General features: G+C 40.8%; 1 long non-coding RNA gene across 1 annotated transcript; it reads right to left on the bottom strand.

Moving 5' to 3' along the window:
• Window positions 1-1413: 1413 nt before the first annotated feature.
• Window positions 1414-9081, bottom strand: LOC109559186 (uncharacterized). The gene is made up of 3 exons (XR_002180728.2): window positions 8764-9081; window positions 2753-2974; window positions 1414-1569 (listed from the first exon to the last, which is right to left on the bottom strand). It is a non-coding gene; the product is annotated as an uncharacterized lncRNA (long non-coding RNA).
• Between the last annotated feature and the right edge of the window lie 10562 nt (window positions 9082-19643).

Genomic DNA, 19643 nt, shown 5'->3' with positions numbered 1-19643 from the left:
GAAAGAAGTGTTCTTGGATAGAGATTCTGAAAACCCCTGATTAACACAATCCCTAAAGATGCTTGCTCCTTGAAAGGAAAGCTATGACAAACCCAGACAGCATATTTAAAACAGAGACATCACTTTGCTGACAAAGTTCTGTATTGTCAAAGCTATCATTTTTCCCATAGTCACATATGGATGTGAGAGTTAGACCAAAAAGAAGGCTGAGCATGAAGGATTGATGCTTTTGAATTGTGTTGCTGGAGACTTTTGAGAGTCCCTTGGACTGCAAGGAGATCCAACCAGTCAACCCAAAGGAAATCAGTCCTGAATATTCATTGGAAGGACTGACAGTAAATCTGAAGCTCAAATACTTTAGCCACCTGATGTGAAGAGCTGACTCACTGGGAAAGACTGAAGGCAAAAGAAGGGGGGACCAGAGGATGAGATGGTTAGATAGCATCACCACCTCAATGGACATGAATTTGAGCAAACTCTGGGAGACAGTGGAGGACAGAGGAGCCTGGCACGCTGCAGTCCACGAATCGCAAAGAGCTGGTCACGACTTCGCAATTGAATAACAAAGGAAACATCAAGCTAAGTACAAAGTTAGTCTCTTGTTCCTTGTGTCCCTGTGCTTGTAGAATCAATTTAATGCCAAGTTTTGGAGAATCTATTTGAAATGAAAGCACATTTATCAGTGAGGCTATACATGTGACCCTTGAATAAACAGAGAGCAGATAGAAACAAGTTCCCACTGCTGTCGGTGAACTGGGTGTCCCAGGGAGCATGCCATGTACCCTGGTTTGATAAGCTACTGACTGAAAACCAACCTTTGTCTGTGTGCCTGCTGTGTCAGAGGTCAGTGAGATGGAAAATGGAAATTTCTTCACATCTAATAACACTCACTTTTCTTGTTTCCCTTCATTACCTCAAAAGACTGTCAAAGTAAATTTTTGGTTTGGTACTGAAAAAGCATTTCATCCCAGCTAAAAAAGCACCCAGCCACTTTAAAGTTAATAAGATATAGTAAAAATTAAAAATTACCTCTCAGATTTCTGTAGGGTCTTTGAAGTCATACTGTCCACAGTTGGATTATAAAAATAGCCTTAGTCACCAAGGGAGCCCTGGAGCCTCCTGGTGCCCAGAGCATTTCCCCATCTATTTTCCCCATCGTAAGCTCTACCTGTGGAATAGAGATTCTTCTGGGACACCCAAGAGGTTGTGAGGGATGTGGCTGTTGCTTTTGCAGCAATAAAGGCAATCTAGCTGGTCTCCAAGCAACTTCCTTTTTCAATGAGCCCCAATCTGAAGTCTACCATCTCTCTTCTTCTGGTTCTTCCCTAGATTTAACAACCAACTGTTTCCCTGTTCATTCTGGGGAGATGGAAAATTCATATAACATATGCAGGAAATTCAGGACCAAACCTCTTTGAATGTCAAGGTCATTCCCCAAAGTTTATTTAATCACTTATATTTTTGATCAAGTTTCATTCAACCAAACCACTGTGAGGTCACCTTCTGTTTTTTCGCCTGGCTTCTGCCTGTATAGTCATTCCACAATTCTGGAATACTTCCCATCTTTTCCTGGGGGATTAAAAAAAAAAAGCTAATGAAGAAATAAAGTTAAACAAAACTAGAAAGATTGTGTTTAACTATAAGGAATAATCACTACTTTTTAAATGTCAGCTGAAGTGAATTTTGAGATAAACTGTTCTGTGTCATTTCTGGATTTAGTTAAGAGAAAAAGCCTCATGGTGTGCCTGATAAGGCATTCCCTCACCTAGACAAAGAGGCTTGGGTGAGATGGTTTCCTAAGGCTCCTTCCAGAGCTGAGGTTCCATGATTAATACAGAGGAAGTGACTTTAATTCATCTCACAATTCAATTACATTGTCACAATAAGTGATAAATACATGGTTGAGATAATAAAAGCATTTGCTAATATTTTTAAAAGAAGATAAGACCATCCTCTAGGAGAGAGAAAAAGTGGTCTAATCTATACATAATAAAAGAGATGTCATCATGGTGGCAAACCCAGGGACTTTAAATGTTTGTTTGAAGAGTTTTGACAACAACCAGAATTCCAGTCAAGAGCATGGTATAATCTCAGGGAAGCAGGACTATAATCTAAGGGAAACTCTACTCAATTTTACTCTTCCCTGTCTGGATAAAGACCATGAGAACAGAAGGGAGTGGCCAGTGTGAAGCAGAGAAAAGGGAAATTAAGGAGTTATAGGTAATAGCATATGTTGAGGTACATGCTATGAAGAATTTGACTGAATGCAGATATAATTATTTAATAGTGTGTGCTTTGGTGGTTCACAGTCTCATCTCCTAGTGAGATATCCCTCCTAGTTTATTCATAGTCTTTTCCACTAACTATTATTTTTGAAATGTGACTTCCTACTTACTCATGTTCCCAGCTACCTTAGTAGTAATAGCAGGGACCCTGGGTGGAAACAGAGTATGGTCATTAGAAATAAAGACATCTCACTATTTTTTTTTTACTCTCTTTGATAAATGTGTTTAGTAATTTGAATAGTTGCTTTGCAGAAACTTTAAATTTAAAAATCTCTTACTTTTTATAAAAACAAAATTCTTTATTGACATTATATGGATAAAAATATGTACCTTTATGGAGATAAAAATAGAGAATATATATAAAACACCTGCACAGACCTGACCCATAATAAATATTCATTATTTCCCTTTCCTTGCTTCCATTCAGATAAGTGACGCAGAATAATATTAGGCAATTGATAGATTACCTGCTCAGCTCTCTATTTCTAGTGAGCTGTGTCCTCAGGCAAGTCATTGATTCTGTTGGACCTTCAAATTCCTAAGATAAAGTGATGGGTTTGGAGTAGATGGTGTCCAATTTCCTTTCTGTCTCCAACAATCAAAGAGACTGAATGTTCAAGATCAATCCTTAGAGGCTCATTATGATCCTATTCAGCCTGAGATTCAGTTATTCTGCTCAGTTGATCTGTCTTAATAAAAAACAAAATCAAATAAAGTAGAAAAACTTTCAGGTTAGCATGGCAGCAACTTAGCAATACCTAACAGATACTTCTCAATGTCTTATTAAACTACCCATGAAAATATACAGAGAGATGAAAATGTGGCGCCAGCATGGCAAACCAAAGAGAAGATGTGTCAACATTCAGGGAGCCTTGCCAACTTTCCACCAATGACATCATTCATGGGGAGGGGTTGAGAAACAATTTCTTGGATGGCACAGATACTACCCTTTGAACCACAGCAGCAAGAGCAACCGCAAAGCACGAGGAAGACTTTGACTCTGCCCCATTGCCGTCCCTTAACTTCAGGACGAGGGAATCCACTGTCCAGAAAAGGAGAGTTGTCATCTGAGCCAGCCAAAGTCATAACCTCTCTCTTTTTCCCTCAGCAATTCTATTTCTGTATCCATTTACAGGCTCCATTTCCCAGTGTGCCACTCAGCCTGAAGTAGAGGAGGTTGGGTAACCGTGTAATAAGTATCAAGTACAAGCTGGAATGGGAATTAAAACCGTGTGTGGTGAGTGCTGGTGGGGAGGGGGAAGGGTGCCATTTTTCATGTGCTGCACTTTCATAGGAATTGCATTTCAATCACTGTCAGACATCCCAACTCCTTCCAGCAGTTGTATGCTATGCCCATAAGGTAATATATACAAAACCTTTGACCTTCTTTGGGAAGATCTGGGAAGGAGAGACTGCCAGGCCCAGAATGAACAGTAAAGGAGACTTAGACCCGCTCACTCACCCTATCTATTGGTGACCCATTACCAAGGCCTATGAAATTATTTAGTAACATCAGGGGAAAAAATATTCATACCAATGAGTCAAGGAAGAGCTTATTTTTTAAATGATTGCTACAAAATTCAAACGGGATGATTCTTTATTTTAAAACAATTACTTCAATGTTTTCACTAGCTAAATAGTCTCAGCCTCTTTTAATCTTCGAAAGCCATTTCCTGGTGACCCTTATTCACATGGGTTGTTTTGATCATAGTTTTTCACAAGAATTATCCAAGAGACTGGATTAGCTTGCATAATTGTATCTCCTTTAGCGGTTCTGTGAACTGGAATATAGCACATGCAACTCGTCGGTTGTATGATTGAATGTATTCTTAACTTGAAAGGAAAAACCAAATGGAAATCCCTGTCATGATCAATAATGCATTAGACACAGTACAGACTGTTACCAGAGGATTTTGTTCTGCTTTTTCTTCAGTAGGTCATGTTGAAAGAATGGCTGTAATATTCTAAACTGTCGTATTATTACAGTCAAACTGGGGCTGGAAAGACAAAATCTAGATAGTTTGAACAGATGAAAGGCAATTCAGAACTTGCTCACTTTTCCCTTTACCATCAGGATAACAAATAGCTATATTTTAGATCGGTTAATTCTCTCCATAAATTTAGGAAATAATTTAGAAATATGTAAATGATTAATAAATTTCTCCCCCTTTTCTGTACTTTGAAAGCTTTCCTTATAGAAATCGAGAGGTGGCTGCAGCTGCAGCAGTAATCAGAGCTAATACTTGTTGAAGGCACAATGTGTGTGTGATCAAGTGCCACACACCGCTCAGCATTTTACATACGTTACCTTGTATAATCTTGATGATCACTCTAGGATATAGGTGTGTGATTACCTCCATTCTACAAATAGGGATGCAGACATTAACACTCTGGAGAATGCTCTTGGATAGAGAAAATTCATAAGAGTGGAAAGGTATTGGTTCATAAAATGTTATGGTGAATTAAATCTTATGTGTAACCAAAAGAGTTTATCTTAGTTAATTAATTACTAAAAATCATCAACAATTTATTGTGTGATTACTATGGCAATTTTCTGGGCAGTTAGGGATATAACTGAATAAAGCAGATAATACAATCAAAATGAATATGGGTTATGGGTAGACACCAGCCATAGATAAACAGATGAACGAGTTATATGCATAAAAATGAAGCATGATAGGGGACTTGGCTTTGATGGGAAATAGTCAAGGATGTGGTAGTGGCTACAGATAGTTTCTCTAGAAGATAGATTTTAAGTTGAGAACTCAATGAAGTGAGGGAGTGAGACATGTGAAAATCTGGGGGAAAGGTTCCACACAGACAAACAGCAGTTGCAAACACCCTGGAGTGAAAACAGACTTGGTAAGGTCAAGGAACAGAAAGAGGACTGGGGAAGCTGGAGCTAATCAGCGGTAGAAAGATTAAAGAAAGTTAGTTGTGGGCCACTTTGTAAGGGCTTTATGTCTGGTAAGGACTTTGGATTTTATTGTGTGAGATGGGAAGTTTGCTGCTGCTGCTGCTGCTAAGTCACTTCAGTCGTGTCCGACTCTGTGCAACCCCATAGAAGACAACCCACCAGGCTCCCCTGTCCCTAGGATTCTCCAGGCAAGTTTTTATCCAAATCTCTATTCTCCTCTTCCTTCTGGGCATGTAGCCAGACCAAATTTTATAGCAATTCACTTAGCAATGGTCATACGAATGAGAACTAGCCAATAGAATGTGAGTAGAAGTGATGTGAACTTTCTGGACTGGCCAATACAAATGATCCACCTGTGTGTCTCTGTGCCATTTCTCCGTTCTTGCTGTCTGGGATAGAAATGTTGATGGCAACCTTCAAAGCCACATGTGTAAGATGACAGAGCCTCTACCCACTGGAAACCTAATGACCACATCCAGAAAAGTTACATCAATTGATATTCACTTACCCAAAACTCTTTTGTGGGATAAAACTAACTTCCATTTTGTTGAGTACCAACATAGTTGGGTCTATGTATTATCATAACCTAGTCTACCATATTGTTCTTGAATATCCATTCTCACTTTTTGCTATTGTAATAGAAACCTTAATTTCCAACACAGTGTATAACTACATGGAATTAAAATTATATCTCTAAGCCTCCCTTGCAGTTGAGTGCAGTAACAACTAATCTCTGGCCAATAGAATGTGAGTGCAATGGAAACCTGCATCCCCTCCCCTTTTCCAGTTCCTACTGGCCTGGAAGCAGATGAGTTGACCTTAAGCCATCTTGAATGAGGATCCAGATTACAAACTATGCATAGTAGAGCAATAAGATAAAAGTCGCCTGGGTTCCTGACCTGTGTAGACATCATTAACAGCCCTTTTGTCTTGTTGAAGCTGTAGTTACTTAGGGTCTCAGTTTAAATAGTTGCCTGTATGTTAAATAATTCAAAGTCATTAGAGGATTTTAAGGAAAGATATAACCCAGGCAGCACAGTGGTAAAGAAGCCACCTGCCAATGCAGGAGACACAGAAATGCAGGTTCGATCCCTTGGAAGATCTCCTGGAGGAGGAAATGGCAACCCACTCCAGTATTCTTGCCCGGGAAATCCCATGGACAGAGGAGCTTGGTGGGCTACAGACCATGGTGTCACAAAAGTCGGACATAACTGAGAACAGTATTATACATATTTTGGTTTATATTTTAAAACTTTGGTTGCTAGGTGGAGAATCAACTGTGAGGGGCAGAGTAGAAGCAGAGAGACTAGTACAGAGTTTATTGCAGTAATCAAGGTAACAGATGATGGAGCAGCCTGAGGGGGAGAGATGTGATACGATTCAGAATGTTTCTGGAAGACTGAGCAAATATTACCTGATCTAGATGAAGGTAAGGTGGTTGCCAGAAGAAAAAGACGGGAGAATGACTCTATTGTTTCTGACTTGAGTGTGGGTGAACGGTGGTACCACTAACTGAGATGGGGAACATTGAGCAACGAGCAAGTTTTGGGGAAGAAATCAGTTATTTTTTGGTTACTTGTCCAAATGGAGATGTCAAATTAGTTTAGAAGTGCTCAATCTGGAGTTTAGAGAAAATGTCTGGGCTAGAATATATTTGGAGAAATCAAACTAATACATTACTAAAACAACATACTAGTGTAATCTCAAGAGATCTTTTCATAGCCAAAAATACAAGTAAAACAGAGGCAATATCATGTTAAATTGGTCCAACATGATGTTGGCTATTTTTCTAATTGTCAATAATATAGGACTTAATACTTCCCTGGTGGCTCAGAGGTGAAAGCATCTGCCTGCAATGTGGGAGACCCAGGTTCAGTTGTTTCTTTTGAGTTGACATGTAATTTAAAATAATTGCTGTACAGCTCTGAGTCCTTCAAAAGATGACATATTATTTTTTCTTAAAGTATAGTTGATTTACAATGTTGTGTTGGTTTCTGGTGTACAGCGAAGTGATTCAGTTATATATTTATTATTTTTCATATTGTTTTCCATTATAGTTTATTACAGGATATTGAATATCACTCCCTCTACAGTACAGTATATACACTGTATATACAGTACACACATTCCCTCTACAGTACAGTGCTATAGAGTAGGACCTCGTTGTTTATCCACTGTATATATAATGGTTTGCATCTCCTGGCCTCAAACCCCCACTCCATCCCTCTCCCACCACCCCCTTGGTAACCACAAGTCTCTTCTCTATGACTGTGAGAGTGTCTCTGTTTCATAGACAAGTTTATTTGTGTCGTATTTTAGATTCCACACATAAGTGATATCATACCTGTTTGTCTTTCTCTTTCTGACTTAGTATAATAATCTATAGGTCCATCCATGTAACTAAAAATGGCATTGTTTCATTCTTTTTTCTGGTTGAATAATATGCCATTGTGTAGTTGGATAGATAGGTAGATAAGTCGCACATCTTCTTTATTCATTCATCTGTCATATGGATGTCATATGGACATATGGATGTTTAGCTTGTTTCTATGTCTTGGCTATTGTGAATAGTGCTGTTATGAACATAGGGGTGCAGGTATCATTTTGAACTAGAGTTTTGTCCAGCTATACACCCAGAGTGGCACTGCCTGATCATATGGAAATTCTAATTTTAATTTTATGAGTAACTTCCGTACTGTTCTCCATAGTGGCTGCACCAATTTATATTCATACAAACAGCATAGAAGGGTTCCTTTTTTTCCCATATCTTCTCCACCATTTTTTTATTTGTAGACTTTTTAATGATGGTCACTCTGACTAGTGTTAGGTGGTAACTCATAGTTTTATTTTTTCTCTAATAATTAGCTGTGATGAGCATCTTTTCATGTGCCTGTTGGCCATCTGTAAAAAGATGGCATAATATTTTACAACATTTAGAGAGGAAAAAGAATTATTGGCCTGATGCCCAAGAACAGTCAGCTGTCTTCTACTTGTTTTTATTCGTGTTAACTACAGAAGTGTTCCTGTATGTCTTGCACTGACTATCTCCCAAAGAGTGGGAAAGCCTTTATCACCAGGAGCCCTGCTTGCTAAAGCATAGAAAAAAGGGGAATTTGCACCTCCAGAGGCTCAAAGTGAAAGAGGTGACTTTCACTGTTTCCACTCCCTTTATCTCACATCTTCTTAATGGATATATATTCTCTAGGTAATTGTTTATTTTTTGTTTATCTTATATTAACCCCTTCCCTACCCACCTAGGAAGGCATATAATCTTTTCCTGAACAGACTCGTAAAGCCCACATGCACAATGGGTTTAACTACATAGACTTGAATGACCATTCCTAGTTAATGCAAATACGATTTACAAGAGTTTACTTAATACTTTTAAGATTGTTAATAATATATAGATGGAGCTTCCAACAGTGAGAGATCAAAATCAAAATAGCCTGTTAAATTGGAAGCATTTCTAAATGGCAAAAAGATGTCCTATATTATTTTCAATGTTTTCTCTCTCACTCCCACATTCAATCCTACCTTAATTACTTCGCTGTTCTCTCTTACCTACGTCAGATCCTTGTATTAGTTTCTTAGGGATGCTGTAACAAACGACCACAAACTTGGGTGGCTCAAACAACAATCCTACAGGCCAGAAGTCAGAAACCAAGGTGTTAGCACGTTGTACTCTCTCTGAAGGAGAATCTTTCCTGTGTCTTCTGGTGGCTCCTGGCATTATTTGACTTGTGGCTGCATCATTCTAATCTCTGCCTCTATCTTTACACAGCCTTCTCTTCTTCTCTCTGTGTCTTATAAGGACACTAGTCATTGGATTTAGGGCCTACCTACATAATCTAGGATGATCTCATCTAGAGATGCTTCAGTATGTGGCAAAGATTCCTTCCAAGTAAGATCACATTCAGTTTCCAGAGAATAGGACATGGACATATCTTTTGAGGGACATCACACTCCCAAACCTGGCTAGATTACTTAAGTAACTTTATAAAATAAAGATTTCTAACCCCATCTTTAGAGACTCTGAACCAAGCCTCATTGGTTTGCACATTTGTGTTTTCTTAATTTATTTCTTTTTAATTGAAGCATAATTGCTTTACAATATTGTGTTGTTTTCTGGCATACAGCAACACGAATCAGTCATAGGTATAAATACGTACCCCCGCCTTGAACCTCTCTTCCACCTCCCACCCCGTCCCCCAGGCTCTAAGTTGTCACAGAGTCCCAGTTTGAGTTCCCTGAGTCAAAGAGCAAATTTCCACTGGCTATCTATTTTACTTACGGTAGTGTTTATGTTTCCATGCTACTTTCTCCATTCTTCCCACCCTCTCCTTCCCTTCCCCTGTGTCCATAAGTCTGTTTTTTATGTCTGTGTCTCCTTCAAACAGTTGTGTTTTAAGGTGGAAGATAAGAATTACATCAGGGTTAAAAAAAAAAAAAAAAACTCTCCAGGTGATTCTGATGGTTGTTAACCCCATTCTTTCAAGTTCTTCATTTTTTTTAATATTATTTTGATCGTTATTTCATCAATTCAGTGAAAGACAATATAATACCAAGAATGGTAATACGGTACAGGGGAATTTCTGGACTTGGGATCCATCCAAGACTGAATTTGAAATCTGTCCTAAATTACTTAAGTTACCAAGTTCTCTAGGCTTCAATTTTCTCATCTGTGGAATGGAGATCTTTATGTCATGCTGTTATTGTGAAGATTAATGAGAGGAAAAACCCCAGCACATCACATGGCCAATGGTCAGTTAAGTCAAGACTATTATCGGCAAAAGGTAGATTGAGCAGAAGGGCTTTCCAGATGGTTCAGTGATGAAGAATCTGCCTGCCAATGTAGGAAATGCAGCAGACATGGGTTCCATCCCCAAGTCAGGAAGATCCCCTGGCATAGGAATTGGCAACCCACTCCAGTATTCTTGCCTGGAAAATTCCATGGACAGAGGTGCATGGCGGGATACTGTCCATGGGACAGCAAAGAGTCAGACAGGACTGAATGACTGAGTATGCACAAAGACTGAGCAGCCCACTTTATTCCATATAGTTATAATACATTTATGTGAAAATAACTCATTAATCATGTGTCATTATTTGCTTGATTTTGATATATCAAAAGAGTAGTCTTGATCAGTTTTAAGATTATGGGAAAGTTTAACAAACTAGTGAGAGAATGCGGTAGAAAGTATAACCTTCTTACCTGCCACAGTGATGATTCTGCATCTTCCATCAAGTTTTTAAAATCCTAGATAAGTGAAAAGTCTCCAATGTGCAATTGATTCAGTGCTGCATGTAACCCACTGTCATGGACTGAATTGTGCCCTCCAAATTTACATATTGAAGTCTTAACCCCCAAGTGACTGTATCTGGAGATAAGATCTTCAGGAGGTAATCAATGTTAAATGAAGTCATATTGATGGGACCCTGATAGAATAGGACTTTTGCCTTATAATAAGAGGAAAAAAAGTCCCCTCTCTCTCTCTGCCATGTGAGAACACATCAAGAAGCAGCCATCTACAGCTCTCACCAGAAACTATTGGCTAACACCTTAATCTTGGACTTCCCAACCTCCAGAACTGTAAGAAATAAATTTTTGTTGTTGAAGCCCCCCAGTCTATGGCCTTTTACTAGTCTTCCAGAGCAGACAAATACACCCGCCCACACCTAGCCTACACCCCTTTTTTAGCACCATCTTGAAAGGATATGTCTTCAGAGATTCAGCACTCATTCTCCAGGCCTGCCGCTTCTCCTTATTTCTGACAAGGGACAGTGATACGGCCAAGTGGCAGGCAAAGGGGTGTGTATTTCCTAGAAATGAGTTTGTAAACTCATCAAGCCTAAACTAAAGGCATCATTATAATCTGCCTTAATGGAAATACCAGATCTATACATTCTCTTAAATCAGAATCAATTTCTTTCCTTGAGTAAATTTTCTTTTGCTTTTTCCATGAGTAAATTCCTTGATTGTTGGATGGGTTTATTGTTCATCCCCAGGCTCAAAAAGCTTTGATAGTCACCACTGCTTTCAGAATAGTCCAAAGATTCATCAATTCTCAGTGGAAAAGACCTGCATTACCTTACCGCCTCCTCTTTCTGTGAATTTTCTATCAGATCCAGCTTGCACACCAATGTGATATCTCACTGACCGGCTTTGTTCTTCCCGCCTCTGCACATTCTTGCATCTAATTTCCTCTGCCTCACATGCTCTCCTGACACAGTTGCCCAGATCCAGTCTAAACAATACTTTCCACTTTACCTCCTACCTTTTCTGAAAAGGCTTTGCTGCCCACTCCAGGCAAAGGCTTAGGTCATGGCTCCTTTCACTTATTCTTGTCCCAGCACTCTAGACAGGGTAACTGTTTAAAGAGACTTGTTGACTTAAATGTGTTTGTCTGTATAAAGATAAAATGGGAAGAGGAAAGACAGATTTGAATGACCTTCTCAGATCCCTTCTGAATCCAGATGCCCTGATTCTATGAACTTGAAAGTGTATCAAAACACACGGCACAGAGGCCTCTCAGTGCAGAACAATGTGCCCTTTAGCTAGGCTGCTGCGATACCCGCATTTCTCTCATTGTCCAGAAGAAGGCCCGACAAGCCCACGAGATGATTTGGAATTCCTCCAGGCCTCATGAGCCCATTGTTTGCTGTTATCTAATTGGCATTTCATAGTTACTGGACCCTAAGGAAGGAGCCTGAAAACTTGTTGGAAGAGATGGAAATTTCCAGTTGTAGAGAAGAATGCTAATAATTCAGAGACACCTCACTCCTGCTGATGTCCCAACAAAAGGTTAATGTGAATGCAATTGCCTGTCAAGATTTTCCAAATATAGACTAGTTATCTTTCTTGAAGACAGATGTATAGAGATGCAAATTAATATTTTATTTGGATGACCTTTCTACCCCAAAATGAAGCCCCAAAGAATTTGCTCTCTTGACTTAAATTGGAATATTATACTCCTTTTGACTCTCATTTCCATATATTATTTCCGTGCAGGAAAGGCCAATGCCTTGTGGGACAGTGACATGAAGAGTTGTCTGTGTTGGCATTTCTGGAGACACGAAGGCTGAGTGATTTCAGGGGCATCAGAATCCCTGTTGCTTTCAACTAGAACCTTTTCTGGTTTTCATTCAGTCTGAACTCTCTACCTTTGATATCATATTTTTTTAGGGAAAAAAGTCTGTTTCATACACACATACAGAAGTGAATTGCAAACTTTTAAAAAGATATGGAAGTTAAAAGGTCTACAAAGTCATCCTGAAAAGGAAGAACACAAAAATTTTAAATCCTGCTTGAAAATTTTATTGGTGTGTCCCCATGTGAGAACCAAAATCATCTATGCCAAAACCTTAAAAGCCAAAAGCATGTGTCAATATTTCAAGATGCTCGGGTGCCGGAGCCAGCCAGCAAAGTCGATCAGGTCCCGAGAACGTGCACGGCGGGGCTAAGAAAGAAACTAAAGCAAGAGACTACAAAGATGGGGTCGAGAGGTTCAGACACGTCACCACGAAGGGACGCAGTCTGACACCAACTTTATTCAACATCTCATATTTATACAGAAAAGCGTGAGAAAGACAAGACAGTTGACATTTTTTCTTGGTTAGCCTATACATCTTACAAACAGTCACAAGAAATCTTGAGAGCATGGGAATGGCTCCCTGTTATTATTTCTTACACCAGGTAACATTTCTCTGTGCGTGAGAAGTTTGCACAGAACTCCAGGTGCCTGCAGTAAATAAGCGCCTAATCTCTGGGGTGGCGGGACAGAGAGCTATGTTTGCAAGCAAACCCTCAAGGACTGAGGCAGCTCCCAGAGCTGTGTCCTTCGGACAAAGGACCCCGTTCTCATGGGCAGCTCCCCGCACTCGGGGTTTTATCAGTAGCTGTCATTCTAAGAGCAATTCAGCCTTCACAGAATCTCTCCACTCTTCATTTTCCTGCTCAGTGTCTTTGTTCAGCCCAGCATCTCATCAGAATTTTAAAAACAACTTTCTGTTCTCCCAGTCTTTACTTTCTCTCCTCTTCCATCCAGAGCTGTATCACAGAGCCTGCTCTGCGTAGCCACCCCCTAGGCTCTGTGTGGCTGCTGTAGAAAGTCTCGGCTCCTTTGAGGACCCATGTGTGGGGTCCTTGCAGACTCTTTGGCTCTTTCCCCAGCATTCTGCCCTCCATCCACACCTTCATCTTCCTAGTTCCTAAACAACTTCCAAACACTCAAGCATTCTGCACGCATCTGTGCCTTTTCACAAACTCTTTGGATGTCCTTTCTCTTTCTCTGTCTGGCCAAGGTACCCTAATTTTTCTGGCCTCACTCACCTGCCACACAGATGCTACAGGCAGGATCAGGCTGGATCTAGATGCATATGATTTCAGAGTCCCAACTTCTTCCTCCCAAGTTATCCTAAATGGATTGTGAAATGCAAACTGCAAGTCTGTGGCAAGAGGCACAGAAGTTCTGTCCCACACGGCCCAGGTTCCTCCTCACCCCACCTCAGCCAGCTAGCCCAAAATTCTGGTGACAAGGTACCGCTGCTCTCCTCGCCACCTCCAGCATCATCCCTCTAAGTTTCTCAGTAGGGCCCATGGCTGGAGGTCAGACTCAAATTTAGAATTCTCACATTCCTGGAGCCCCACGTGGGAATTTTCAGGAGTCACCCCTTCTCCTCCCACACTGCTTCCTTCTAGTACCAGGAGGACCCACAGGCACAGGTACATGGATGCCCGAGCTTCCGGGCCAAACTCAATCCACACTGGTTCCAAATCACCACAACTTGGCAAATGGAGCTATTTGGGCAAAGATTTCCAGGATCCTGAGAACCTAGAATATGGCAGAAGGGAGGGCATGGGCCATGGGTGGCCATATCTTTGTGGTCTCAAGATCAGTTGCATTGTGGGAGGAATGCAGCCTCATCCACCTGGACCTTCTGATAAAAGCAAGGGGTGGGGGATAGGGACATTACCGTAGGATGCTTGGCAATGTCCAATGTCTGGTGGTTGTCCCATGTGAAGAGAGTGGGAGTTGCTACTGTTATTCACTTGGTAGAGACCAAAGATGCTGTTTAATGCACAGGACAATCAATGTAACAACAGAACATCTTCTCTAAGGAATTCCCTGGTGATCCAGTGGTTAGGATTCGGAGCTTCCATAGCTGGGGCCTGGGTTCCATCCCTGGTTGCAGAATTAAGATCCCACAAGCAGCACAGCCATATATAGAGAAGGTATATATACCTTCTCTAAAAAAGTTAGTTTGTAAGTTGGCTATATATAATATTACTGCCAAATATATCTTCTTAAAGCAGAGTTTGGTTCATGTGACTTGACTACCCTCCCCCTACCAATTCCTTATAGACCAAAGTCCAAATTTCTTAGCTTCACATTCCACCATTCTTTATCTTGAGTCTACTCTATCAATTTCATCTTTCTCTATTATCTCCATATGTAGCCCAAAGCCGGTGTCTGCACTAGACCCAGACTTAAATATTTCAGAATGCCATGTGGTCATCTCCCATATTTTCCCCATCAATCTTTGGCTTACTCAACCCGGTATCCAGTAGTGAATTAAGTCCCCAGGTGAGCCTTTTAATGCAAGTCAGAAATTGTCTATATTTAAACATAATTACCCAATAGGCTGTACTAATCAAAGCTGTATCAGTAACATAATGATGACAAGCTCTTGGAACTGGGAAAATTTTTAATAATGATACCATGTATAAATCACTGAAGTTATTACCATTATGATATCCTTAGCATAAAATAGGTGATCAATAAAATAGTCTCTGTCCCCTACCTCTATAGTGAAAAAAAAAGCATTCCAGTTAGGAAAATCACTTTTGTGGATAAATTAAGGTAAGACTATTTGCTGTGTAAAAAAAATCTTAATGACTTAGCACAGCACAAGCTTATTTCTCACTCACATAAAATTCAAAAGAAATGTTCTTGGTTAGGTGGCAGGAATGGAAAAATGGGCATAGAAGTGGAGGAAGACTCTGCTCCATACAACCATTCAGAGCTCCAAGCTGATGGAATCTCCACCACCTTCTACACGGCTTCCAACATCATCCTGTTTGTTAATATCTACTTGGCAGAAAGGGAGGGAAAAGTACCAAGAAGGTTCTTAATCATCTTGGTCAAGAAATGGCCAACATCATCTCCACTCATATTGTGCTAGCAAGAACTAGCAACATGGCCCAGCCTGGATGCAAGGGATGGAGGGGCTGGGAAATGTGGGCCTGGGCTGGTTGGGCCTTCTCAGCATGAGCTCTGCTCCCGGACAGGGATTTTGCCATCTTTGCCACAGCAAAGTGCGGGGGAAGAGAAGAGATTAAGCAAAAGCCTACAGAGTGAACCAGTCTGCCTGGCAAGCCTAGGCATTGAGGTCCCAAGGCAGATACAACTAGAGGTTATCATACTAAGTGAAGTAAGTCAGAAAGAGACAAATGCCATATGACATCATGTACGTGTGGAATCTAAAATATGACACCAAGGAACCTATCTATGAAACAGGTTGTCAAGGGGAAGGGAACTGGGGAAAGGATGGAGTAGGAGGCTGGGGTTAGCAGACGTAAGCTTTTGTATATAGGATGTACACACGACGAGGTCCTACCGTATAGACGGGGAACCATATTCGACACCCTGTGATAAACCATAACAGAGAAGAATATTTTTAAAAGAATGCACATATATATAGCTGCTAAGTCACTTCAGTCCTGTCCAACTCTGTGCAACCCCATAGATGGCAGCCCACCAGGCTCCTCTGTCCCTGGGATTCTCCAGGCAAGAACACTGGAGTGGGTTGCCATTTCCTTCTCCAATGCATGAAAGTTAAAGTGAAGTCGCTCAGTCGTGTCCGACTCTGTGCGACCCCATGGACTGCAGCCCACCAGGCTCCTCCATCCATGGGATTTTCCAGGCAAGAGTACTGGAGTGGGGTGCCATTGTCTTCTCCGATATATATATATAGAGAGAGATACACATATATTGCAGGCAGATTTTTTTACTGTCTGAGCTGCCAGAGAAGCACGGGGAGACAAAATAACATTTTTGAAAACTGCAGTTACAGTAGTAGATTATATGGTTATACATTATATTATTGGATGAAAGAAAACATTAAAAAGTTGAAAGTTGACTGTAAATATGAATTTCTATACAACAAACTTCCTCTTCCCACTGACTTCTATTATAAATGAAAGATGCATTTCTCTGGATAATGAAAGTTGATGTGGGAGATACCATGTAGGAAAGTAGTAAGTCTTTTATATTGACATATTTAAAGGAAAATTCTATTTTAACATCTCAATAAAGGTATTGAGATGTCAAAATGTGAACGCTGTACAGTTAAGATTAATTTCATGTTTGACACAACATCATGGAAGTCTAGGGAAAAATGACATTTTAACGGCACCAAATATATGGGCTAAAAATCACGCAGGCATAATTCTTTTGAGGTTCTCTGAAGTTGTCCTAACAGTCACTGGATGCTGATGGGTTTTAGAAATTAATAGTCTGGGCCAAGATAAAGAAGGAGAACAAAACATTGCAGAGGCAGCAATTAAAGCAGAGCAGCAAGCGAAGAAACACAGTGGCCGAGCCTGCAGGTTTATAAAAGTAACCATGGGGAAGCACACTGACTGAAAGGGAGCGTTGGAAGGGATGTGAGAATTCCATGAAAAGGGTCCTTAGTGATCCAACTGATTCATTTTTTTTAATTATGGAGAAGTGCCTGAATGAAAACCAGGTTCATTTTATAATGAAAGGAACATTTTTCTGAAGCTACACTTTTGCCTTTAAACAGCACTGTTTATCAAGTAACTGTTCCTCAAGGTCTGATTTACAACTATCTCAAATCAAAATAAAATTCATAATAATAGGATCACAGGTGCCCCACTGGCTGTCTGTCCTTGCCTAACTATTGTTTTTTTTTTCCCTGGTGGCTCAGACGTTAAGAATCCGCCTGCAATGCGGAAGACCTCTGTTTGATCCCTGGATGGGGAAGATCCCCTGGAGAAGGACATGGCAACCCACTGCAGTATTCTTGCCTGGAGAATCCCCGTGGACAAAGGAGCCTGGCGGGCTACAGTCCATGGGTCCGAGTCACACGACTGAGCAACGAAGGCTTTCACGTTCACATGCCGGGGTATCACCGCTGCTCGTGCGCCATCTAGTGGTCCATGCTGTGATATTTTCTGGTTTTTTGCTGAGGTAGAAAACACTTTAAAAGACGTTTCAGATCAGATCAGATCAGTCGCTCAGTCGTGTCCGACTCTTTGCGACCCCATGAATCGCAGCATGCCAGGCCTCCCTGTCCATCACCAACTCCCGGAGTTCACTCAGACTCACATCCATCGAGTCAGTGATGCCATCCAGCCATCTCATCCTCTGTCATCTCCTTCTCCTCCTGCCCCCAATCCCTCCCAGCATCAGAGGATTTTCCAATGAGTCAACTCTTCGCATGAGGTGGCCAAAGGACTGGAGTTTCAGCTTTAGCATCATTCCTTCCAAAGAAATCCCAGGGCTGATCTCCTTCAGAATGGACTGGTTGGATCTCCTTTCAGTCCAAGGGACTCTCAAGAGTCTTCTCCAACACCACACTTCAAAAGCATCAATTCTTTGGTGCTCAGCCTTCTTCACAGTCCAACTCTCACATCCATACATGACCACAGGAAAAACCATAGCCTTGACTAGACGAACCTTTGTTGGCAAAGTAATGTCTCTGCTTTTGAATATGCTATCTAGGTTGGTCATAACTTTCCTTCCAAGGAGTAAGCGTCTTTTAATTTCATGGCTGCAGTCACCATCTGTAGTGATTTTGGAGCCCAGAAAAATAAAGTCTGACACTGTTTCCACTGTTTCCCCATCTATTTCCCATGAAGTGGTGGGACCGGATGCCATGATCTTCGTTTTCTGAATGTTGAGCTTTAAGCCAACTTTTTCACTCTCCACTTTCACTTTCATCAAGAGGCTTTTTAGTTCCTCTTCACTTTCTGCCATAAGGGTGGTGTCATCTGCATATCTGAGGTGACTGATATATCTCCCGGCAATCTTGATTCCAGTTTGTGTTTCTTCCAGTCCAGCGTTTCTCATAAGGTACTCTGCATATAAGTTAAATAAACAGGGTGACAATATACAGCCTTGACGTACTCCTTTTCCTATTTGGAACCAGTCTGTTGTTCCATGTCCAGTTCTAACTGTTGCTTCCTGACCCGCATACAAATTTCTCAAGAGGCAGATCAGGTGGTCTGGTATTCCCATCTCTTTCAGAATTTTCCACAGTTTATTGTGATCCACACAGTCAAAGGCTTTGGCATAGTCAATAAAGCAGAAATAGATGTTTTCCTGGAACTCTCTTGCTTTTTCCATGAGCCAGAGGATGTTGGCAATTTGATCTCTGGTTCCTTTCCCTTTTCTAAAACCAGCTTGAACATCAGGAAGTTCACAGTTCACATATTGCTGAAGCCTGGCTTGGAGAATTTTGAGCATTACTTTACTAGCGTGTGAGATGAGTGCAATTGTGTGGTAGTTTGAGCATTCTTTGGCATTGCCTTTCTTTGGGATTGGAATGAAAACTGACCTTTTCCAGTCCTGTGGCCACTGCTGAATTTTCCAAATTTGCTGGCATATTGAGTGCAGCACTTTCACAGCATCATCTTTCAGGATTTGGAATAGCTCAACTGGAATTCCATCACCTCCACTAGCTTTGTTCGTAGTGATGCTTTCTAAGGCCCACTTGACTTCACATTCCAGGATGTCTGGCTCTAGGTCAGTGATCACACCATTGTGATTCTGTGGGTCGTGAAGATCTTTTTTGTACAGTTCTTCTGTGTATTCTTGCCATCTCTTCTTAATGTCTTCTGCTTCTGTTAGGTCCATACCATTTCTGTCCTTTATCGAGCTCATCTTTGCATGAAATGTTCCTTTGGTATCTCTGATTTTCTTGAAGAGATCCCTAGTCTTTCCCATTCTGTTGTTTTCCTCTATTTCTTTGCATTGATCGCTAAAGAAGGCTTTCTTATCTCTTCTTGCTATTCTTTGGAACTCTACATTCAGATGTTTATATCTTTCCTTTTCTCCTTTGCTTTTCGCTTCTCTTCTTTTCACAGCTATTTGTAAGGCTTCCCCAGACAGCCATTTTGCTTTTTTGGATTTCTTTTCCATGGGAATGGTCTTGATCCCTGTCTCCTGTACAATGTCACAAACCTCATTCCATAGTTCATCAGGCACTCTATCTATCAGATCTAGGCCCTTAAATCTATTTCTCACTTCCACTGTATCATCATAAGGGATTTGATTTAGGTCATACATGAATGGTCTAGTGGTTTTCCCTACTTTCTTCAATTTAAGTCTGAATTTGGCAATAAGGAGTTCATGGTCTGAGCCACAGTCAGCTCCTGGTCTTGTTTTTGCTGACTGTATAGAGCTTCTCCATCTTTG

The sequence above is a fragment of the Bos indicus genome, chromosome 5, assembly GCF_029378745.1.
Source record: "Bos indicus isolate NIAB-ARS_2022 breed Sahiwal x Tharparkar chromosome 5, NIAB-ARS_B.indTharparkar_mat_pri_1.0, whole genome shotgun sequence".
Lineage (NCBI taxonomy): Eukaryota > Metazoa > Chordata > Mammalia > Artiodactyla > Bovidae > Bos > Bos indicus.
This window is presented reverse-complemented; position numbering and strand designations above follow the sequence as displayed.